Here is a 26676-nt window from a genome sequence, read left to right as displayed (position 1 = left end):
TGTAAAAACAGGCTCAGCTGAGTGAGGAATATCTATCTGATGGCAGGCTCACAGCAGCAACTGAATAGCCAAGAATGCTTAGAGAAGTGTGCTTAAAGTTAGGAAAGACGTGGTATACCACAACCTGATCTCCTACTCAGATCTCCATTTAACAAATGCTGATCACAAAGTTTAAGATGCTGTTTTTTTTAAGCCTTGCAATGATATGAATTATGAAATTTTGTTCTATCAATTTAAATGGAAACATAAGAGAGCATTTCCTTTAACAGGCAGCATTTTCTGCTTTGAAAATTGGATGGTTCTATTCGTATGTTATCCTTCTCTTCTAGAACATTGTTCAACATATCCATTAATAAATAGGATTTTACTGTGTTTTTCCCATAATTTACTCCAACACTACAGTCTCTGTATATGCATGATGTGTCCCTAACAAAAGACTGGTGAACATTTCATTTTAGCATCACATAATAACATTTACTAACTTTCCAGCCTGCAATTCAGCAATTCAGGAAAATAATCTAATCTAGAACCCAAAAATAACAATGGAAGTACAGGGCAAGATCACTTGAGGAGCCAGTATAATAGGTGGATCATGTATGTATATGATGATATTACCTGGGAGTATAGATCCCTAGAAAATTACTGGAAACCAGATAGTAAAGAGAGAGTACTGGAGTTTACAACTTTTAAATAATATCACATAGCAAAGAAATGACCCATTCAGCCAATAAAGTAAATCTGTACTTGAATGATTCTTTTTATAGCAGAAATACTTTTTTGAGTAGTAAAATACTTCTTCCCAAGATCTGGATTCATTTGGCCTTCACTACTGAACACAAATTTCTTCCTTCCCTCCTTTCTTTCCATTAATCATTTTCTTCCTTCTTTCCTTCCTTTCCTCTCTTTATCCTTCTAGTCCCTCCTCCAATTCTTTGCTTTTTTTTTCTTTTGTATTATATTCTTAGGGGGCTTCAATATAAGGATTTAAAGTGAGTGAATCCCTATGTACTCCACCCTATGAACTAGCCTTAAATCAACATCCTAATTATTATCCCTAATTATCTCAATTTCCCAGGTGTCTTAGACAAATCAGTGGTCAAATTCCCCAGAATTTATATTCCCTAGATCCAATATATACTTAAATTTAACTATATTCTGCTCATTTTATATATTTGTTTGGTTCTTTTACAAATCCTTCTTGAAAAGAATTTAAAAGGAAATCTAAAATACAGCAAAAAGAACATTGAACACATATAGGAAAAGGTGGGTGTACAAAGCAATAAAAGAATATATCATAAAATTTTTTTAAAAAAGAATATATCATAGCGCTGGAAATCCTACTTTCCAGTAAATTTATTGTATTAATGTGTACAACAAATATTTATAGACTACCTACACAGAAAAGACCCTTCTATTAGAAAGATATTTGAGAAGAGACATGAATGACATGAGGGAAGGAGGAGTCATCTTCTAGAACACAGCACTCTATGCAGAAGGAGCAGCATGTGCAAAGGGCCTGAGATGGGGCCACATTTTGTACATTTCCATGAACAGCATGAAGACCAGTGTAATTGGGCCACAGTAAGGGTGGCATCAGATAACAGAAATAATTCACCTGGTAGGCTATGGTGAAGATGTTCAATTTCATTGTAAAAGCAATAGGAAGCCAAAAAGTTTAGAAACATGGGAGAGAGAATATTTTATTTAAGTTTTTCAAAGTTCATTCTGGATGTGTGTGAATAAGAGCAGTATTAGAAAAGTAAATTTGAAATTCATAGCAGCCAACTTAAAATAGGAAACTCAGACCAGTTTTGCATTTAATATTGACCAAAAGATAAAAATAGGTCAAAAGCTGAAGAGAAAAGTAATGTTTCTTGAATCTAAAAGATAATAGGCATTCTCTATATGTCTTTTTTATATGGGGAACTGTACCTTAAAACACAGCTGTACCATTTATCTAAATATCATGGTGGACCCATTTGTCTAGGCCTTGAGCTAGTTAGAAGACACATAATATTTAAACTCTTTTTATTCCCCTCAATCATTTTTCTCCCTTAACCAAATAATTAGATATGTGACTTTTGATTGATGATTTAATAGAAGATACAGATTTTAGATCATATGCAACATAGCTCTAAATATCACAAGAACACATTTGACTAGTCCCTTTCCAAAGCTTCCCAGATAATACCACCACTAAGGATGTTCTTCTTTACTGGTCCTTAAAAAAAATTCTAACACCATTGGCTCCTATTGATCCAACTCCCACACCGGATGCTTAATACTTTACATTTCTAACAGATTTTACTATGCAGAATTCTCCTACAATTGAACCTAGTTGCAGTATCTAAAATTGAATAGACATTCATGGGCCCACAGTCAACAAAGGACCTTTCAAATACTGAGATGCACTCTCTTTAGAAGATAGTCTAGGGATTTAAAGCATGCATTACAGCTTCAGATTTCATGAGTTCAAATGAAAGCTTTCCTTCTTATATGCTATGTGCATTTAAACAAGTTACTTTCCCTTTCTATATGTTAATTTCTCCACCTTTAAAATATGCATTGAGATAATGGACATAATCTTATAAGTTATGAAATAAAATTATGATAATACATGCAAAATACTTGGCATAGCAACTGGCATATAATAATGTGATGAATAAATATTAGCTATATGTTACTATTTAAAAAAATAATTTTAGTTTCTTTTAAATAACTATTATTTGTTTATATGCCTAAAATTGAGAAGTTTCCCCTAAAAGAATGTCAGAGTCAAAGTTCTTCCTATAATAACATTTTCTTTTTGGATATTTTGTTGGATTAGTTTGCATATTTACCTTAAGAACCAATGGAAGACTTGATGCTATTCTAGTAATTAGCTCAGTTCCTAAGTCTCTGTTCTGCACAAGAAGGCTATCTGAAGTAAAAATATGACAAGGAGTGTAGTATATAGTAACCAGTTCCACACTATAAGCATTCTTGGGCAAAGAATTTCCAAGAAGTAGACTTGGAGTCATATTATTAAGTTCCAATTCCAGCTCTGTCACCTACTGTACATGTCTAGTCATGTTACCTAACCTTTAAGAGCTTTTGATTTCATCACTTGTAAGATGCGGTTACCAAGAGTAAATCTCTTCCAAAAAATAGTTTCTAAATATTTTCTAACTTATACTGAATGACAGCTTTTTACTCTCTACATACAGGTTTCCAGATTCTTGAAAAGCAGTTTGAGTTTGTTGTTACAATGGTTTTCCCTCACAGGTTGAAAATAGTTTCTAAAATAAGAGTTTTTGATTTGGAATTCCTTTAGGGCAAAATGATGACATAAACTGAAACACTGTGGATTGGATTCACTTTTGGAAAGAAGAACTTCTTTGGAATAATATTTACCCAAAGAGCTTTCAGAACGTTTCTCCTGAGAAGTGTTTTAATCCTGATATGACTTTTTTATCTTCTTTGAAGTAGACTCTTTACTTTAAAGCATATACTGAATAAAAGCTTCCTTATATTCTATTCTCCCACCCTATATTCCAGTGGAATCACTTCAAATAGAAAGCCATAATTTAATGTGTGCAGGTCAGTCAGCAAACACAAAAACGCAGCATGAGAAACACACACATAATGCTCAATAAACATCTATTTAGCTTGTTCAACTGCAGAAAAACTGACCTACACTGGGCTAAGCTGGGAAGGCACTTCAAGAGTGTCATTCTCTGTGACCCAACATTTTCAGAGAGGCCTGGTCTCACAGCAATGGCAGAAGTTCAAGAAACAGAACACAGACCAGCAAGCTCTCTTCAGGGCTGGGCTACAAACTGATACACCATCACTTGTACTTTATCCTACTGTTCAAAGTGAGTCACTGGCCCCAACCCAACAGTCAAGGGTCATGGCTATGTACTCTGTATCTTTTAGTAGGAGAAATTACAAAGCCACAAAGCCAAGAGAGTTCATAAAGGAAAGGACAAGGATTTTAGCCATGAATGCAACCGGTCTCTCAAAGTACTCAAACGGGATTTCAACGTAAGGGATGTTTTCTCTACAAACTACAATGTTCTCCTCAGCATTTTTCAGCTTCCTCCGCAGGACCTTTCCCTGGGGTGGTATGAAATGGAGAGGGATGTTTGGTAAAAAAGGCATAATCCTAAAGAAAATTTAATTTTCACTGTGACTTAATAATTTATTTAATAAATTCTCATCCTTCTATCACTGTAAGCCACTTTCAGCACAAAAGTAACAGCAGTTTCAATTAGAGAGAAAAAAAACACGCAAAGAAAAGAGATGTGAGGGCAGAGAGAGGGAAGCTTGCTTTGTAAGTATGTTCTATTCTTCATTTCTTTCTCTCAACCTAAATGGGATATTTCCAGATTTTTCTAACATACCATATGCTCTCAATTCCTTAATATTAAAAGCTGTCTCATCTTGCTTTATTTAAGGCGATATTTATAGTTCCCTCTGTTCTATATGTGAGTAGTTAAAAGCATTTATCCATAATCATTAGCATTTATTAAAACATTTCCATGCAATTTCTATTTGTGAGTTACTGCTCCAAATTGCTTCTATGTGTTAGGAATTTGCTGATAATTGATGGGTGGGAGGGTGGGGGGTCAGGGCAGAAGTTGGAGGGAGTGAGACAAAGAAGGACTCTTCACACTTCAGTAATATTAATCCTTTTCCCATTTTATATGGTTCTTCACAAAATAATAATAACATGATGTAGATTTTCAGAATGTGACCATGAACCATGTGAGGAAGAGAGGATACAGAAGGACTAGTTTACTGGGAGACCTGGGATACTGGAACAAGGTACTTGAGAGTTACCAACTTAAGGGAGGGAAGCATGTCGATTACAAAAGATGGAAATTCCCATTCTAATCTATTTGTATTTTTAAACAAAAAAATGCATGTTTCACCTTACAATATGTTTCTTCTACAGATTAATATTAAAATGAAGTTACATTTCCTGAACAGAGTGATAACTCTTAGTTGGGCAATGTCAACTCAGAAGAAATCTGAGGTGTCAAGTTCTAAAAATTTGCTAAAAATATTCCATTAAATGAATAGCCCTTCTAAAAATAACTATTTGAGTGCAATTTATTATGCACTTAATATGTTAACTGATCCCTATTTATTAACTCAGACTTCCACAAAATGTAAAACATATATTTTTAAATTTTCAAAACTGAAATATCCTTATATTGTACAGTAACTGTTTTTTGTTTCACATATGGAAAAAAATTCTGTAAGACTCTGGGTCTAAACCCTGCCTTCCTGGCAAGCTTCATTTCTCATCATTTGCCTTTTAGCCTCTATGGCTCAGACACTCAGCTCTCAGCTCTTCCCAGTGGTGCCATCCTAACTCCCACCACAGGGCCTTTGCACAGGTGTTCTCTCATCTGTAATGAAGCTTCCTTTCTATCTTGCACAGCCACACTTCTACTTTATCTAGTTAACTCTTGCCAGTCTTTTAGCTCTCAGCTAAGTGATACTTCCTCAACGAAGTCCTTCTTTAATCACCTCAAGTTTATTTGTAATGATTTTTTTTCATATGCCTACATTCCTTTCAGTTTGCAATTATACATAACAAAGGTGAGTATTTGGTTAAACTCTAGGAAGATAATGTAAGCTTAGTGAGAGCTTAGACATATGTTTTTGATCATCAGTTTATCCTCAACATTTAGCACAAAGTCTAACATCTGGAAGGTACTCAGTAACACTTTGACAAATGAATGGGTGTTTTATACTCAAGTGGCATATAACTACTGAGTAACTAAGAGGTGAAAGTTAAATAGATCCACAAACTCACATCCACTCTCCTAGAGTCAGCATCATGTTGCTGCTGAAATAAGCCTCTGCCAACTACAGTTTTCCCCGTAAATAGGTCTCCTGCAAATAGCGAGAACTAGAGGAGAACTGGAAGCCAGGAGGAAGGAAAAAGGGACTTTCCCCTTCCTGTTAGCTTTCTGGTCACTGGGCCAGGGGCACAGCCATGCATTTCGGATATGGATTTGCTTTCCCTGCCAGCAATACCATCTGTGAAATTATGGAATGCCTTATTCTATGCATATTCCTGACAGTGCTTCTTATTACTGAGGAAGAGTGCAGCAGGGGTCATGCCCATAAAATCGCTGGTCTTATCATTTAACCCATCATCCTAAAGGAGCTGGCCTGAGAGAGCAGTTAAGAAATAGCCTATTAGAGACTGAGTTATGGTGCTAGTTTTGAAATAAATGCTATGAAATATTAGAGTGCTATCTTACAGAATATAGATTATGTATTAAATCAGCAACCTATACATAGTGCTGTTTCCTCCATACTATACTAAACAGGTATAGGATTCAAGAAGTCAAAGTGACTGTCTTTGCTACTACAACTAATAATCCAGAGAACTTTTTCCTGACTCAAAAATTTGTGGATGCTACTAGTTTGGGATCTTAAATTATCAAGGGAGAAAGGTTTTTACATGGAGACATAACCATGGCTCTACTGATGTCAGAATTGAGAATGTCACCTGGCTGTTCTGGGCTATTTCTGTCACTGAACCAATAAGTGAAGAATGAGATAATGGCAATAATTGTCCCTGATTATTAAGGATAGCATGGATTTCTGCTCTACAATGACTTTATATGAAAGATTGGGGATTTAAGATGTGTACTACTTCCATATCAAATGATAGAAGTTAATGGAAAATCAATGGGAAAAAAGGTCACCGAAGATTCCAAACCTTCAGCTAACCACCAGGTAAAGAATAACAACAATGTAAGGTACTGATGACTTGAGGAGGGAAAATGGAATGGCCAGGAGAATAAGAAAGGAATAAATATCAACCACAACCCCACAGCTAGTTACAGGAAAAAGAACTGTAGTAGCTATACATGTCATTTTCATTGCTTGTTACATATATTTATATTTGTATATATTTACTAATCCCCTTTTTACCCCCTCTTTTCTCTTATTATTACATATACAGGTTGTTGGGAGTTATTAACATTACAATTATTCTTTAGTTTCCTATATATTCAAGTAGAAATGTGACTGAATAAGAGGAGTATTTTCATTGCCCAGAAATTGAAACAGAGACTGTCTACTCTTTTGGGGAGGAGGGTGAATGAATCTTTCTACAGAGGACAGTTGATTATTAGATAGAGCATAAAGTTGTTCAAATGAGTAACTGAGTTGAATAAATAAAGGGGTGAGCTGCATCTCTTTCAAGCTATTGTTTCTGTTCCAAATATAATCTGTCCTCTACTTTGTGATGTTGGGCTAGGAACCAGTGGGATACTAGAGCCAACACATACAAGCACACACGAGCCAAATGATAAATTTTCAGGAATTTTGAAAGCTGGTTGCTAAGTAATCATTATTTTAAATTAAATTATGTAAACTTCATATTAAATAAATTATGATAAATATAAAGAAAATGAATAATCAAAACATGTAATTTCTTTGTAAAGAACATGTAATGTTTTGCTGTTTTCTACTTTGAGATCATTTACGTCAGTTGTATCTGTATCATAGCTGAATAATACCTTCATATTGTTCTATCATGTTAATCTCTTAAAAGTAACTATGATGGAAGTATTTACACCGTAAATATAGGCAAGCTCTACAATTCTGGGCTTTCTCTATTCTCCCAGAATAAAGTTGTTAAACAAATATCAGCATACCCCTGGTTGGGACTCTGTAAATTACATTTTCCTTTTGTCAGTTGACTGCCTTCATTGGTTCTGCCGCTAGACAGCACCAGCCGAGGGGGACTGACAGGCAAGAGAACAAGGAATTTCTTCTTTCCTGCTGGATCGCTGTCATTGTTGGCATGGTGCCAGTAAAAGCACTTCGCCCCTGGCAGCAGAAGGTGGCTTCAGTCTTCAGCTTCTTTCAACATCCCCTGTACCACACTGGATTCCAAATAGCAATAGTTTAAAATTAGCAGCGGGATGAGAAAATATGCCCAACTAACTTCCATTCAATTTTTCACCTTTGATCCAACCTTTCCAGAAGAGACCCAGCCTACTTTTGACAGCTCTTATCTAAACGGTATCGTTTAATCATAAATTATACATTATTCATTATAATACATTTGACATATGATATTGATGGATGTTACATGCTAAATATATCTCAAGCCATAAACTTTCCAACTTTGGTTCTCCCATGTACCCCTCCCTTCTCTTCTTGACACTTCTCAAAATAGAGAATTATTCTATCTAGAGCTAATCACAAATAATATTATCATTTGACCTGTTATTATTGTCCTCAGATTTCAAACAGAACCCATAGACACCTCTCTCCTTCATTTACTTGAAACAATATTTAAAAAGTAATTATAACAATTTATCAACATCAAGGGACTTATATAAAAAATGAATAACCATTTTTCCATTAGTGAATATTTGAAATTACTTATAATTGGATCAATCACCCACACAGTGACAAAATCACATCTTTCTTATTGTGAAGTATACTACTGAAAGTTGAGCCAGATGGTCTTGTTTTTTTTTTTAACTAGGATTCATATCTACTTAGGAAAGACTTCCATGAGCTTTTTATGTGATGACCTCATTTATTTGTTAAGCAACAATACAAAGTTAATAATGAAGCTTTATTTTTGCCAACATAATGCTTTGCTTATATAATACTGATTTAGAATTTATTCTGCTGGAATGTCTTCCAATGTCAGTGTGTTTGCATGTACACAGCCAATGATGCAAGTAGAATTCTCTTACTGTGCTTTCACACTAACATTTTTTACATTTATTGATTAGTTATTCAGTTAGAAGCATGAGCAAGAGTTGCTAAACTTCTATATTTTAAACATCATATTTAAATATAAATAAAATTCTCATGTTTTTAAAAGACTACTGTTATATATAATACATATTCTTTACAAATATAAAGAAACACCAGGTTTCTGCAATATCCTTGACTTGTAAACACACAATGCAATTCACTATTGTTTACCTCAGACCTGATATTTTAGTATTTATTTCCAGCGTCTCAAACACAGACTTTATTAATGTGACACAAGACTCACTAATATTCGGATAATTTAGCATCCTTCATCTGCCCTCAGAAGGATCTCCAAGAAAATCACTCCATATACATAAAGCATTAATGTAATAATGCAGTGAGATTTTTAATTCTCAAAGAAAAAATATCTTGTTTTTTTCTTTGAGAAAAAATGTGAACCTGCAGTTCACATAGATCAGTACAGAGTCGGATAGGTGCCTATAAATCATTTAAGAGGAGACTATAAAATCAGGAAATTTTAATGATGTCCTCTCATGTGGCATACTACGAATTATGACGAGTGGTTAGGAAATATAATTTAACTAAGCTAATTAAGTAATGTAGGATCAGGGTCTATTTATAATTACTTGAGATATCCAGAGATTTCCCAACCATATCAAGTTAACTTGTTCATATTTAACATTCATCAGTAAAATGATTTGTTTCTAGTATTTTTTCTTAAAGATATAAGGAAAAACTTGGGAGACTGTAAAGTTATAGGTCTTGTGGGTTTTCCCCTTAACATTTTTAAAGTGAGAAACTATCCTAGAATTCACAAAGTAGCTTAGTTTATTATTACTGGTATTTTAATCATTTTCATTTTTTGTGTGTGTGTTGCATGGATTTTAAAAGGGAAGTTAGAGTTTTTTAAGATAAATTACATCATTCAAGGAAAATTATATATTCTATACTATATAAATTAGCATTCAGTAAAATGTACCCCTTTTGGTGCACAGTTCTGAAAGTTTTAACAAATGTGTGGTTGGGTAACACCACATTCAAGATGTTATACTTCCTTATCCCCTAAAACCTCCCCCGTGTGTCTGTGCAGACACTTTTCCCCCACCTCCAGCTTCAGGCAATGTTTAATCAGTAATCTGTCTCCAGAATTTTTCTTATTTCAGAATGTCACATAAATGGAATAATATATAATGCAAGCATTTGAGACTGGCTTCTTTTAATTAATGTATTTAAGACTGACCCATGTCACTTCAAGTATCAATAGTTCATTTCCTTACATTGATAAGTAATGGTTTACTGTGTGGATGTGCCATAGTTTGCTTATTCATTCACCAGATGAAAGAAATTTGGATTCTTTATGGTTTTTGGCAAGTATGCATAAAGTATCTCTAAACGTGTTTAGAATTTTTTGTGTGAACTTAAGTGTTCATTACAAGTGGGATAATATTTAGGAGTACAATTGCTGGCTGTATTATAACTTTAAATGTGACTTTACAAGAAAGTGTCAAACTGTTTTCCAAGTAGCTATGGAATATTATGCAATCATGGAAATACTGATATACAGCTATTGATGTAAAGAAATGGTCACATAAATTTTTAATGGAAATTTAAGATAATTGTAGATCTGTATGCCATTGTAATAAATATTATTCAAGATCTCATGTACCCTTTACCTAATTTCTATCAAAGACAACATCCTATAAAATTTTAGTCCTAGATATCATTCAGAATAATGACACAAATATAGTAAAGATATAGAACAGTTCCATCAGCTCTTTTATAGCCACACAAACCTCCTCCTTCCACTCCCAAACCTTGGCAACCAATTAATCTCCATTTCTATAATTTTATCATTTCAAGAGTACTACATAAGTGTAATCATATAGTTGGTTACCTTTGGGATTGTTTCTTTTTAACTCAGTATAATTCTATTAGAATTCACCCAGTTAGTGTGTGCATTGATAGTAAATTTCTAAGTAAAATATGAAATTATTAAATGATATACTTTAAGTTAATCCCACGTTCTATAAATTATACATTTTCTACCTAAAAATACACATTTTTTAGCAATGTAACAATAGTACATAGAAGTAAGGACACCAAATAGGACTGTTTGTATTCTTATTATACTTCTCATATTTATGATTCTGCGCATGCAAAAATACATAAATATAAAATGAGGAAGGCAAGGGGAATTTCAAGTGAGATGTTCAAGTTTCACATGGTTACTGAATAGTTAACAAAGGGGGCTTCATGGTTTTCATTTTCAGATAAAAAGAAAATGTAGTACTTCTTTTGAAGTGGAAAACATCTTTGTCACTAAATTCTAAAAGGAATATGTTAGAAGAATCCTTATGTAGGGGAAACTAAGCTATCAATGCCCAATGTGGTTAACAGAGATTTAGCAAAGGATGCAAAATATTCCTAACTGACACATTCTTTTTTCAACCCTTTATGAAATCCAAGAAACTAACACTAAACTATAAATTGGTGTAGTCTTAGCTAGACTCTTAGATTTATCTTCTACCAACTACTATTGCTTGTCTTTTGGGTGTATTCCTACTCTGACCCTTTATTCAGGAAAGGACGAGAGAAAAGTGAACGACAGTCTAGTCCAAATTTGAAAAACTGGCCAACAGATCAGATCAAAGGATCTCTGTAAAGTAGATTGATTGACAGCAACAAATTAGAATGACACTTTTGACTTCTAGTCCTAATTTCACTTGATAATTGAAATGAATTAAAATTTGTTGAACACCATTTTTTCCACTTCTTAAATACAATATTTAAAACAATATTGTGAAAACAATATTGGGATTGTATTGTCCTTTACACATACATGTTTTCCCTTAAGAAAAATAGAAAGACTGGGATTTCTTGCTCATAGTAATCTCATTATTTTTCTGGGAAATTATAAAAATAATTTGGTTTTCTGACCACATATTCCTCTTCCTTTGTTTTTTTTGGTAATATATCTATCTATACTTAATAGCAGACATCATGACTGTGCTAGCTGCATTGTCAACAGCAAGAAAGCTCCCAGGTGTCCCTCATGGCTTCTGAGTGTTGCGGTCTCACTCTTAGCAATTGTCTAAAGAATGAAGCAATGCCAGGGCTGGATTTATACTGTCTAAATATCTGGAGTAGCTGCCATTATAACAGAAAGCTGCCTACTTATTAAGTTCTGAGATTAGCATTCTTAATAGAGGATTATGCAGCAATGCTAGAAAAAGAAGTTATGTTTCAAAATGTCATCAAAGAGAGTTAAAAACATTTTCAGCAAATAATTGCTAAGTAGATTTTGAGCTATGCAGGCTCAGCTGCACTGTATAATTACCTAACATTATTAGCCACCAAACATCTAAATGCAAAAGAATATGTTAGCTACCAAAACAAAAGGGTGGAAAGTTAATGAATGCATCACATAGACAATTATAAAATTGATGTTTACAAATGCCACACATAGATAAATCTAAAGACATTGTTACCCACCATGTATTAACACTGGATTATATGTTCTGCCTCATTCCTCATCCTAAACTCTGTGTTTAGGAGGTTGTTGCTTAGGTAGTAATCAAAAACTACAAACTATGCCCAATACAGAAAAATATTTTCTCATATTTAAAATCACATCTCTCCCAGATGAAACATAAACTATCACTAACCAAAACTAAAGACCATCTTGGAGTTGCTCGCTGTAACAGGTTCAACCTCCATCTCAACTCCCTCTCTACATTCCAAGTTAAGAAAATAAAAAGGAAAAGGGAGAGAAAAAGTATAGAGGGTTGAACAGTATCCCACTCATAATGCATGTCCATTTGGTACCTCAGAATGTGACTTTACCTGGAAATAGGCTCTTTGTAAATGTAATCAGTTAAAATAAGATCAGGTCACACTGGGTTAGGATGGGTCCTAAATTCAATGACTGGTGTCTTTATAAGAAGAGAAGACACACAGAATAACACACAAGGAAGGCCATGTGATGATGGAAACAGATATTGGAGCAATACAGCTTCAAGCTAAGGAATACCAAGGACTATAAGCCAGGAGAGAGGCATGAAACAGAATTTCCCTCAGTGCTTCCAGAAGGAACCAATCTTGCCCATACGTTGATGTTGAACGTTTGGGCTTCTAACCTGTAATAGAATAAATGTCTATTGTTTCAAACTACCTAGCTGGTGATCATTTGTTATGCAGCCCTAGGAAATAATACAGAAGTTAAAAGATTCAATCTGAGAGCATAATTAAGTTAGTCAGATAGAGTCACAAATTTATGTGTTCACCCAACTCCCATCTCCTGATACCACCTAGCTTCTACTTCTTAAGGACTTACTCTCTTAATTGTCCAAAGTCTTCTCTGGGTCTCCACAGTGGTTATGTAAAGCTTCTAAATGCACACTCTCTCCTTTCCTCACTATCAAAACTTTTATTCCTTCAGTGCAACTCATGCATTGTCTCTTTAAATTATATTTATATTTTCTCTATACCAAAGGAAAAAAAAAACAGATTCCAGGGGATACACACACTTTTTTTTATAAAAAAGAAAAAACTGAATGATATATGTAGTTTTGTATTCTAATTTTAGAATAACCATGTAAATGACAGAATGAACTTTCTGCCATATGATAAATACTGATTGATATGGTTTGTAATGGCTACATGATACTTCATCCCATAGATGCACCACAGTTCATGCAGTTACCATGGAAAGATTAGGTGGGCACCATATTTGCCCATTGTAAATGGTGATGTAATGATCACCTTCACACATCAACCTTTGACTCCATATCTGATAATTTCCTCAGTATACAATTCTCAGAGTTGCATTTCTGGTTCCAAGAAGATGAGAATTTTAAGGCACTTGATCGATGTTGCCAAAATTGCCTTGAAAAACCACAGCACCAGGCAGACTCCCTGCTGACAGCCATCTATGCCTTCTCACCACAGTGAAGGTGATTTGACGGTATATATTAATGACATATATTAACATACAAGTGATAGTTTCCCAGTATTGACAATTCAGTTTTCTCTCTTTTTCTTGATCAATTTGGTTAGAAGATTGTGAATTTTAGTAATATTTTAAAGAGTCAATTTGTTGGTTTTTCTTTTCCATTTGCTCTATCAATGACTTCCACTCTACTCTGTATTATTTCCTTTACTTAGCTTTATTGTGTTCTGACTTTTTATTTCGTAAGGTGGAAGCTTAGATCACTGAAGTATAAAACCTTTTCCAATATATGCTCTTAAAGGTATAATTTCCTCTAAGCACTGCTTTAACTGCTTCCCACAGAGGTTATGTCAAATTTTCATTATCATTTGGTTAAAATATTTTTTAAATTCCCTTGTAATTTCTTTTTGACCCGAAATTATGTTTTTTGTCTGATTTCTAGGCATCTTATTTTTATTAAGCCTAATTAAATATTGTTAAGGTTAGAGAATATGATCTTCATGATTCTGATCCTTTGCCATTTCTTGAGACTTATTTTGTTGTTTAGCACAAATTTTATCTTGATAAATATTCCATATACAATGACCTCCTTTCTCCATTGCTACAGGAAGGAAACCATTTATTTGTTGTAACTAGCATGAAGCCTTCTAAGTCCCATCCTTAATTTTGCTTAATTTCCATTTTACAACCAAACTCAGAAAAACCTATCCAGTGATACTGTTGCAAAGTCTTAACAAATTCAGAATATTTTCTGTATTCTAAATGAACATTTAATAGAATACAAGACCAAACAAAGTATGATTGATTATTTAAGTAGGAGTTTTTATAAAAATGTACTTTATCTAATACACCCGTGGTAAGAACCTGAATTTTTGTTTTGTTCAATATGTAAATGAAGAATTTTTTTACTGCAAATTTCTAATTGGCTTAGTTGCCCAAAATAAAGTAGTTCAGAGTGGCTGGGGATTACAAATAGGAGATAGTTCTTTGAAATCATATTTATATTTGGAAAGATCACTTGAGAATTATTTCCATACCAAACTCAGTTTTTATTGCTGTTATTATTTTAAGATTATGATATTTGGGCTTCATGTATTTTTACTGCGATTGATGGATGTCAAATTGGCCTTTTTCCTTTTATACCTTCTGCTGATTTGTATCTGTGTTAGACAGAGTCCTTACATGCATGAATCTTTTATTTTATAAGGAGCAAGGCTGAGCATCTCCCTGTTTTACCTCAAGGTAAGAGAGCTGATGTTCTTCTGTATATATGTGTACACATTGCATACTGAACTTAATACATAATGAATGGCAGATAGACTGGAAAAGAAGTCATTACAACCTATTTAACAGTTGCTGACACACCTCAACGAAAAAGATCACCTGTGTCAATTACAGACTCCATCCTGCTTGGTATAAAGGATTAAGAAGTAAATACCAAAGGAGTCTGCTTATGTGAGTAACACATCTATAAACCACTAAACAGAACTGCAAAACAGAAACAACTATAAATTATTTGCACCATACTTAGGCTGTTCCTGCATAAAATTTAAGGGAACAGCTCTGTTCTGTTTTTCCCCAAAATCCTTCTCATAGGGAATACACTTAGTTCTTAATTTCCAATTCACTTCTCCTAATTATGCTCTTAGGAAATTAATGTCCCTATTTTATTTTTAAGGTGGTGGAAAAAAGAACTGACCAGATTAACTGAGTCTTAAGGGCCCAGAGACAGATCCAGCGGGAATGGCTGAATGGAAAAAAAAAGGAGCAGTCTCCAGGATGCCTACCTTTGAAGAGTGCTAAATGAGGCACCTGGGGGAGAGCAGAGCAAGAATGCTAAGGCCTTCAGTTCAGTCTCTGCATGAGCTCATTTGCTTTGTTCTCTGCTCTGCCTACAGTCTCTGGCTTAACTTGGGCTACTCATTCCCAAATGCATTTGGGAAGTCAAAGCAGACAGGGCCAAGTATCTAGCTAAGTGCCTCAACGTACATGCAGTGCTTTACCGACAGCATGTCTTCATGTAGGAGAGAGAGAAAAACAAAGTAATATGGGCGTCACCGGACCTTGGGATCAACTACTCTCCCTGCAAACTGAATCTCAGTTCTTCTATTTACAGATGGGTACAGTGACCAATATTGCATCTCTATCTCTGAAACAATACCCACTTCAGGGACTTTGTATAAAAAACTAATAGTTTAAGTAAATCTTCTCACATGTTTCATGGAACACAGAAAAATACAGACAGTCATTTTTATTATTTTGGCTATTAGAGAGGCCAATCATCTCCATGTACATATAGGGTGCCTCTTATCTGAAATTCTTACCTTCTGTTGTCATTATCAGTATGCCAAACAGGGAAAGATGCAAGCTTTTACATTCCACTCTATTACTCAATGCCACCACTTCTCAGGCCCTAAGACGTCACTGACAACAGGAGACATATCCAAGGAAAACAATCTGACCCATCCAGCACTGCCACCAACCATCCATAAACATATCTGAGCCTGGCCAAGTGTTCTGCATGGCCCGTGACTGACAGAAAAGAGTAACCACACTGTATGACTATCATTTTGCATATGGTAATTCTTGTAATTCATTCACCTGGTCAGTGTCACCTATCTTTACTGCATTTCTATGGCTGCTGTGTCCAAACTCTACAGTGTTTATAGGTAATGGAGGATGGCAGCTCTAACTCAATTAGATTTACCCTCAACTGTACCTGCAAGATTCAGTTTGTTAACGGTGCTCTCAAAAATACCTATATCCACTGCAGCATAATGTTAGAGTTTGTTGTTTGGGGATCATCTGGGAACAGTGTTTTTAATTCCCTCCCACATGCTCTCTGGCTTCAACATGAACAATGGTGATAAATGATAAGAATTAAAAAAATGCCCATTTAATGTTTTCATAACTTTTGCACAGAGTTGTATTACCAAGTATTAAATGATATCCTTTGACATACAGGTGTTTGTTTTCACTAAATACACGAAATGAGAAACAGATGACATAAAATTTTTTTTAAACTGAGACAGGGAGCAAATGGCCTTCAATACTGTGAAACCTAAACCAATTTCTCATTCAAGTTTTACCTGCTTTATAGACTTCACTATCCAGGAAAATGACCGTCAAATGCCCAAGTCAGCACATTTCTCTCTGGAAAGTCTCATTTACATCCCTTTTATTGGCTCTTGGGTACATTTTGGTACTTGTGACAGTTTACTTCCTTGTTTTAATTATTTTTTATTAGTGCATTGTGATATAATGTGCTTTGGGCTGTTTATGTTTTTGCAAGATGTTCATTTGCAACATAATTAAACTCATATTTTTCTCTGTCCCCCGAGCAAAGGTTAGACTTTGAAATTTTGAGTATTATAACACTTCTGCTGATTGCCTCATACATTATATACAATTGTGTATATTTCAAAATATGGCAATAAAATTGTGACTTTTTCACAGTATACATTGTGAAATGAATTCTGTAATTTCCTCCTAAACAAACTCACATTGGATATCTACTATGGTGAATCTGCCACTTCTAATGAGAGAAAACAGAAAAAAAGAAATCACAAAAGAATTAACTGGAAAGATGGGCCCAGGAAAGCAAAGAATAAGTTCTTACTGTATAATATACTAGCTTTTGGCTTGGGGCAAGTTCTTAATCTCACTAAACCTAAATTACCTCATATGTATATGTATAACAGAAATGATAACACAGGGCCATTTTGAGAATCAAAAGCATCTTGAATATAAAATAGCAAAACTCCTAATATCCCATTTCAATGCATATCCATGCCTTAACGTAAGATAAGCCTGTTTCCTGTTACCTGGGCTGGTCTTCCGCAGTGACAGAAAGCCGATAAGCCTCCTCTTTATTAGAGCCTGTCCGAGCTGAATTGTGAAGTGGGATCAGGGTGTCCTCCATGTCACTTTCTTTACCCACTTCTCACCTCCATTTAGGAGTCCACTGCTCTCAGGATCTCTTATGAGGCCCCCTGGTGGTCATGGGGGTGCTCCTACCCTAAGCCTTTATACACACATTTTTCCGACTTGCTCTTTCCCTCCCAGGAAAGAGAGCCCCACACTCTGGGCAAACTTCCCCTTTAAATCTGACCCAGTTGTCCTGATTTCACCTCTCAAAATAACAATAAATAAATTTGGGTGTGCCAAAGCTCTATGAAATATGAAATTTACATTTTAACCAAATTATTTTGAAATCTTCCAGAATCTTAAGAGATAGGAGCTGCTTTACTATGATTACCATTATTGTCAAACATACACTCAGCCTTATTTTTCTGACTGGTGTCAAATCATACTAAAAGGCAGAACGTGGTAAATTCTGTAAGAGAAATCTAAACATATGTGAGCTAAGCAGAAGAAGAGGTTATTCCTGCCTAGAAAAATCAGGGAAGAATTCTTGGAAGATTTAATAAAATAATAAAACAATGACCACTCAGTTGTATCTCAGTCTAGAGGAATTCTAATCACTCTTTAATGTCCTGTGTATACATTAACACAACTGAGAGATCATTTTTATTTTATCAATATATAATGCAGTGTTGCATTTAAAGGTAATGACATTTGATTTGTGATATATAAGAATCTGTATAAATATATATTGCCATTTATAGTTCCTCAAAGTAAAAAGTGCATTGTAATTTGTAAATTCATTATGAAAACTAAACAAAATCTAGACCTTTTTAGAAACCCAGGTTATTGGGTATACAGTCTCAGGTAAAAGGAAAGGGGGAAAAAAAGCAATGGGGAGGAAGATTAAAAATTACTCTAAATCACTGAACCCCAATGCAAAACTTGAGAAAGTTTAGTTTAGCTTAACATTTCTTATTTATAAATTAGATATATTTAGAAGAGGATGGAGGAAACACAGTGGATGCTATTGCTGTGAGCATTGATTATATCTGTCTCAGTCCCACTGCAGGCAAAATTATAGCTCTTGAAAACCTGATTGTCCTCTGCTAAACACTATAATTTCTAATATAATTGGCCAATAAATAACAACATAAATTAATTGTTGTATTTAAATACTAATGAGATTCATTTCTATTGAGCTTTGGCATATTTCACATAGGCATTAATGTGCCTTAAGTCAAGGGAATAAACTAAACCACAGCAACCTTGTGGACATTTTTAGCTTGTAAAGAGCACATCTTTGTGGTGGTATTTAAATAAGCCTACTTTATATGGAAATTTGGGTGTGTTCAAGCTACTGAGTATATTTTTATTCAGTCAGTTTTTTTATAGTTGGGTTGCTCATTAGGCTGTGATTAACGTCATGCTTATTTTCATACGCAGTTAGAAAACCAATATTTACACAGAATAGGAAAAGAGAAGAGCAGCAGTAAAAGAGAGAAAAAGCTAACAACACAGCCAACAATGCAGTCAGCAGTACAGAACTGCCGTGAGCTCCTCCATGAGGGAAGAGGACAAAAAGCTATTCAACAATCATGTTTATGACTGAGAAAATATGAAAAAAAGCAGTCCTGCTGATCCCAAATATTGTGATTTCTGGTAAATCTTGGTGTTTGCATACAGAGTGTATGAATCTGGTTATTTTACACTTAAGTTCTATTATACTTTTTGCAGACACTTTCTAAAAGAAGTCAGAAAATGAGAAACATCACCAAATGTAATTTGATTAATAGCTACGTTTAAACAAGAACTGCCCAAAGACTACAGCCTACAAAATTTTAATCCATTTTTCTAAAAGTAAGCCAGGCAGAGCACTTGGGATACATTAAAATGCATCCAATTATAATATTAAGAAATACTTTGGTCTAATAATGGATTTCCATGCCTTCTACTTCACATTCAGCTATAGCCCCAATCTGTTATTATTGTTAAGTGTTTGCACATTTGTTTTATTTAAAAAATGTTTACTGACTGCAAGTAGAACATAAGCAAACGGAGGCCAAAAAAGTATCTTTTAAAGGTCAAACACTAAGTTAGGAGCTATTAAGGCAAGATAGAACTTGTTTTTATCTAAGTAACCTACTATAATGTATTCACTGAGTTATTAGAAAGGTATTTATGATAATAGTCATGAAAGATTCAGATCTTGTACCTGTAGGAAATGTTAGTATCTCTAGCTGTCCAAATCCTTCCAATACAAGAATCTTTTCTTTTGAATAACTGATAAATTGTGAGTCAGACTTTACTTGAATATTCCCAATGAAAAGAAATCACAAAAGAGCAAATTTCTACCTATTAATCCTAATTTTCCTTCTTGAGGGGAAAAACAAGCAAACAAAAGGGAAAATTTTATTACTTCAAGATAATTAATCTTCAACTATGTAAAGACTACTTGATAAAATCTTAGAGAATGATATTTACAGATACAACATAACATTTGCTCAATTATATATTCAGGTCCCACTTAAGTGAAAGTAAGGTTGGCCATAATACAGAATGTTGTTGTTGAAGTTAATTCCAGGCCTTTTACACAATCAATCTGTTTTATCAGTTCTAGCCACATACCAGGGTATTTGCTTAAGACATGAGCACCCCGAGTAAATGATGCATACACTTTGCCCTCACACAACTTCTGGCAGAACAGGCAGATATTCAACAAATACTTAATTACACAAAGGATATGTACAGTCAGGACATAGTATCACTACCTTTCTCAATGAATACGGTAATATATAAATTCCTTCCCAAGACCACCCACATCACATCTTGATCATGTTTCACACTCTAGCAGCAGTGACCTTTTTTTTTATTAACGTATCACTGATATATAATCTTATGAAGGTTTCACATGAGCAACATTGTGGTTACAGCATTCACCCATATTATAAAGTCCCCTCAACACACCCCATTGCAGACATTGTCCATCAACATAGTAAGATGCTATAGAGTTTTTACTTGTGTTCTCCATGCGGTACTGCTTTCCTCATGACCTACCTATATTATGTGTGTTAATGCCCCTTAATCCCTCTCTCCCCTCCCAGCCCTTTCCCTTTGGTAACCACTAGCCCCTTCTTGGAGTCTGTGATTCTGCTGCTGTTTTGTTCCTTCAGTTTTGCTTTGCTGTTATACTCCACAAATGAGTGAAATCATTTGGTACTTATCCTTCTCTGCCTGGCTTATTTCCATGAGCATAATACAGTCTAGCTCCATCCATGTTGTTGCAAATGGATTTGTTTTCTCCTTATGTCTGAGTAATATTCCACTGGGTATATGTATATCTTCTTTATCCATTCATCTACTGATGGACACTTAGGTTGCTTCCATATCTTGGCTATTGTAAATAGTGCTGCAATAAACACAGGGGTGCATATGTCTTTTTGAATCTGGGATCTTGTTTTCTTCAGGTAAATTCCTAGGAATGGAATTCCTGGGTCAAATGATATTTCTATTTTTAATTTTTTGAGGAACCTCCATGTTGTTTTACACAATGTTTGAACTAATTTACATTCCCACCAACAGTGTTAGAGGATTCCCCTTTCTCTGCATCCTTGCCAGCATTTGGTATTTTTTGTTTTTTGTATCATGGCCATCCTAACTGGTGTGAAGTGGTATTTCACTGTGGTTTTACATTTGCATTTTCCTGGTAATTAGTGATGAGGAGCATCTTTTCATGTGCTTGTTTGCCATCCGTACTTCTTCTTTGGTGAAGTGTCTGTTCAGATTCTCTGCCCTTTTTTTAATTGGGTTATTTGCTTTTGGGGTATTGAGGCATGTGAGTTCTTTATATATTTTGGATGTTAGCCCCTTTTCAGACAGATCATTTACAAATATATTATCCCATACTGTAGGATGTCTTTTTGTTCTACTGATGGTGTCCTTTGCTGCATAGAAGCTTTTCAGTTTTATGTAGTCCCATTTGTTCATTTTTTATTTTGTTTACCATGCCTAAGGAGATATTTTCAGGAAAAAGTTGCTCATGTTTATATTTAAGAGATTTTTACCTGTGTTTTCTTCTATGAGTTTTATGGTTTTGTGACTTATATGCAGGTCTTTGATCTGTTTCAGGTTTACTTTTGTGTATGGAGTTAGACAGTAATCCAGATTCATTCTCTTGCATGTAGCTGTCCAGTTTTCTCAGCACCAGTTGTGGAAGAGGCTATCTTTTCCCCATTGCATATTCATGGCTCCTTTATCATACATTAACTGACCATACATGTGTGCCTTTATATCTGGGCTGTCTATTCTATTCCATTGATCAATGGGTCTGTTCTTATGCCAGTACCCAATTGTTTTGATTACTGTGGCTTTGCAGCAGAGCTTGAAGTTAGGGAGTATAATCCCACAGCTTTATTCTTCCTTCTTAGGATTGCTTTGGCTTTTCGGGGTCTTTTGTGGTTCCATACAAATTTTAGAACTGTTTGTTCTAGTTCATTGAAGAACACTTTTGGTATTTTGATAGGGATTGCAATCAATCTGTAAATTGCTTTAGCCATACACTCAGCTTCTTGAACATAGAGACATAAGCTTTGTGAAACTTGCGGGGGTTTCTGTCATTATTCTTTACAATACTTTTCAGCTTTGCTCTCTTTCTTCTTTCTTTCAGGGTTCTGATGACATGCATGCTACATCTCATTAGTGTCTCACAGGACCCTGCAGCTATATTTATTTGTTTCAGTCTATTTTCTATAGTTATTCAGATTAGGTAAAAATGTATAATGAAATAGTAAACAGAAAGGATAAATATGAATTATAAAAGTGCTCAATTCACCTAAAACTGAGCTAAGAAGAAAAGACAAGGAACAAAGGAAAACAGCCAACAAGATGGCAGATCTGATTTAAACATATAATTTTTTATATTTAGTTCAAATTAATAGACCAATTAAAGATAGATTAATGATTGCAGATAAAAGCAAGATCCAACTATACACTGTGTACAAGAAACCGGCTTTACATGTAAAAACACAAGTAAGCAAAAAGTAAAATGATGAATAATACAGAATATGAATATTAATTGAAAGAAAGCTGGAGTACTATATTAATAATGAACAAAGTAGACCCAAGAACAAGAAATACTATCAGGGATAAAGAGGAGCATTGCCTAATGACAATTCTCCAAAAGACATGACTCCTAAATGTGTACACATTTAATGAGCTTCAAATACATGAGGCAAAAATCTGGTAGAACTGAAATGAGAAACAGACAAATCCACAATTACAGTTAAAACTTCAAGACACTTCTCCTAGGAATTATTAGAACATGTAGACAGAAAACAAATAAGAATGCAAGAGACCTGAACTACACTGTCAGTCAATTAGACCTAATTGATATTTATAGAGCACTTCACACAACAATAGACTATATCCCTACAGACCTCACAACCATTAAAGAAATAATAAGAAATACTATAACCTTATACCCAAATATTCCACAACTTAGAACTAATGGAACAATTCTTTCACACAAACTACAAGACTACCAATGACTCAGAAATAGATAAATTGAACAGTCCTATTAAATAAATTAAATTCAAAGTTAAAAACTTCCCAAATAAAATACATACATACACACACTCAAAATTGCTGACAAACATGATTTTACTGATGAATCCTATCATATACTTAAGGAAAAATATCACTTGTACACAATCTGTTCCATAAAATACAAATAGAGAGAATACTTTCCAATTCATAAGAATATTTAGCCTAAAATTAAAATTGAAAAAATTATAAGAAAAGAAAATTATAGACAGTTTCATGGGTGTAGACACAAAAATCCTCAACAATATATTGATAAAATGGTTCTAGCAATATATACTATGGTAATATATCACAATTAAGTAGGATTTATTCCAGAAATGCAAGGCTGGCTCAACATTTGAAAATCAGTTGATACAGTCATTTTACTGACAAGATAAAGGAGAAAATACATATGACCATCTAAAATGAAACAAACAAAAAGTATCTGACATAATTCAATACCCATTCATGATAAAAGCTCTCTGAAAACTAGAAATACAAAGGAAGTTCCTTAACTTGGTATAGGGTATCTACAACACCAAAGCCAAAATGGTGAAACACAAATATTTTCCTATTAATTTGGGAAACAAGGCAAAGATGCCTCTGTCATTGTTTCTATTCAACATCATACTTAGCTAGTACAACGAAGCAATGAAAAATAATAGAAGGCAGATAGAATGAAATGAATAAAACTGTCTCTATCTGCAGACATGGTTGTCCATGCAGATAATGCCACATAATTTACAATATAGCTCCTAGCACTGATAAATGAGTTTATTAATGAGCACAACTAACACCCTGATTTTGTATTTTGTCTTTCTTCCTCCCTAGTAGAAAGTAGGCAAACTAAGCTAAACTATTTTCTTCAATTTATATACATGTAAAGATTTTGTTGGTTGTGATAACACAATTCTATTTCCATAATCTTATAAATTGAAGCTTGGCCATGCATTCTAAGTATTTCCAAGAGGAAACTTAAAATTGCCTCCCTCATTTATAGCATTTATATTTATAACATTCGTTCACACACCAGCTACTTCACAAAATCTCTTGAGGAAAAAAAATACTCTTCATTTTGGCTCTCCAAATGTGACAATGGAACAAAATTAATTTCAAGATAACATGATCATCTCTCCATTTCTATTTACTTTTCTGCTCTCATTCCTCTCACTACAATTTCAGTATCTGCCCTAGTACCTTACTGAGAGGATCTTTCAGCTGATATCATCTAAGTACTTTTGCTCTCTCAAAGCACTTGGAATTTGGTTGCCTTTTCAACACTCTCTGGAAACACTTTCTATAAGGGATTACTTAGGGGTTATTTCTTCCAAATCCTTCCATAACAATATTGTTATTTGCAAAGTATATTACTAAGAATTTCTTTGGTTCCAGCAAACTTTAAACTTGTAGTAGTGGTTAAACATCTTATAGAAACACATGACAAACAGCTTCCAAAATCTTTTATATGTCATATAGTTTGTTTCTAGTTGAAAAATGATAAAAGGGACTCAAAATCTTTCTGCCTGTAGCTTGTAATTCCATTATTTTACATGGTGCTCTCATTATTTTCTGAAACACAACTATAGGATGGGAACAAGACATCATATGGTTGTAATGCATAAATCATTCAAAAATCTTCACCATGTTTGCTCAAATGAAATTGCAATGACACTTTTCTTATTTCCCTTCAAAAACATCTCTTCAGTTAAATTCACTTGGTTGCTAGCTGTTTGAGATCAAGAAATCTCTCAGCAAGCCAGTCAAGTAGAAGCAAGATTAAATTTATCATTACCCACTGAGCTGTCAGATCGAAAAATAATTTCTTATTGTTTTGACATGTTCAAATGTGAAATGTATGAGAAATAGAAATAGTTAAGTTACCAACATCACTAATCATCAAGTATAGGGCAGAATATAATTCAGGAAGAAGTTTTTCAACAATAAGATTCTAGATGAAAAACTGTACCTAGAATTCATACAGTGAACAGATCTCAAAAATCTTCCATATTTATTGAAAATGGTTGGTAACCATAGCAGATATTTCAACATCTTTCATTTACATTTTAACTACAAGGAATTATCTTCTTAAAGCATTCTTGCAAAATCTATTGTCTGAAGTTTGATTGATGAGAACAAAATTGTTTTGAATACTTAATATTTCTCCAACAACTATTTTTCTTTGCTTTTTAGACCATTTATTATTCTTGGATCGAAGATGACTAATCATGAAATTTTTCATTAAATGTTATTTTGGAGGGTTTTTTTCCTCCTTATGAAATTTTGAGCTAGACTTTTTGGCTTCTAATTCACCTTTAGATGACAGAAAAATTCCAAAAAAAAAAAATGTATTTGTTCTTGAAAGACTCAACGTATAACTAGAAAAGAATAATAAAAATTAGAGTCTATACAGATTATTTTCAATACTATTATTTATAAACCAAAGCTAATTCTATAAAATGAGAATTAGAACATAATTTCCAGTAGTCTCCTTTTAATATTATCAATATTTTTGGTTCAAAAGATATGCATGCTTTGAAATGTTATTAATATTTTATTAATATTTTACTGATCATGTAAAACCCTTAATTGTTTTTGCACACACAGTTAATCACTTTTATCATTATTTAATCATTTATTCTTGCAATAATGAATATACTCTTACATATTTAGTAGATGTTCAGATATTAAACATATCTCAAATTTTTTTGTCAGTTGTTCAATTTATTAACGTAAATTAGATAAGATAGGAGCCTTGTATTTTTGTTCATATGCTGATTACTTATATGCAGCAGAGGTCAGTAAAACTATGTCTCATGGGCCAAATCTGGCCCATCTTCTGTTTTTTTCATTTCTCATCAACAAAGAATTACTTTTACAGTTTTAATTATTTACATTTTAAGTGGTAACCATGATGTAGGAACACAGCATATCTATTAATTTAGCTCTTTGCAATTTTTGTCAGCAATGTTTTATAGATTTCAGCCCGCATATATTGCATATCTCCCATCAAACTTATCTCTATTTTATTGTTGATGTTATTTCTAATACTTTTAAATTTCAATTTCCAATTGATTGCTGCAAACATATTGAAATACAATTGATTTTTTATATACTGAACTATATATATTGTAAGATGTTGTAAAACCTCCTTACTGGTTCTAGTAGCTTTTTGTATATAAACTAGAATTTTCTATAGAGACAATCATTTTGTCCTTGAATAACAATTTCCCTTTGTCCCCAGATATCAGACTCTAGGAATTATGTCAAGAAAGGCAGTAGAAAGTAAAAAGTAACAGAAATATTCCCCAATGACTCAGAAATAGGGAACAATATCTCACTTTTCCAACTTCCTTTTATTTCAACTGACCAGCCCCATTCCTTGTAGAATCAGACCTTACCTACTTAATGGTATGCAATTATTTAACGTTTGTTGAAAGGATTAACAGAGATCAATTAATATAATACATGTGAAAGCATTGTTTATTATATAATAAAGTTTACCTATTAATATTATTTAGGATTGAGTTTCC

Source organism: Manis javanica, chromosome 1 (assembly GCF_040802235.1).
Source record: "Manis javanica isolate MJ-LG chromosome 1, MJ_LKY, whole genome shotgun sequence".
NCBI lineage: Eukaryota > Metazoa > Chordata > Mammalia > Pholidota > Manidae > Manis > Manis javanica.
The sequence above is the reverse complement of the archived record's forward strand: the minus strand, read 5'-3'. Positions refer to the sequence as shown.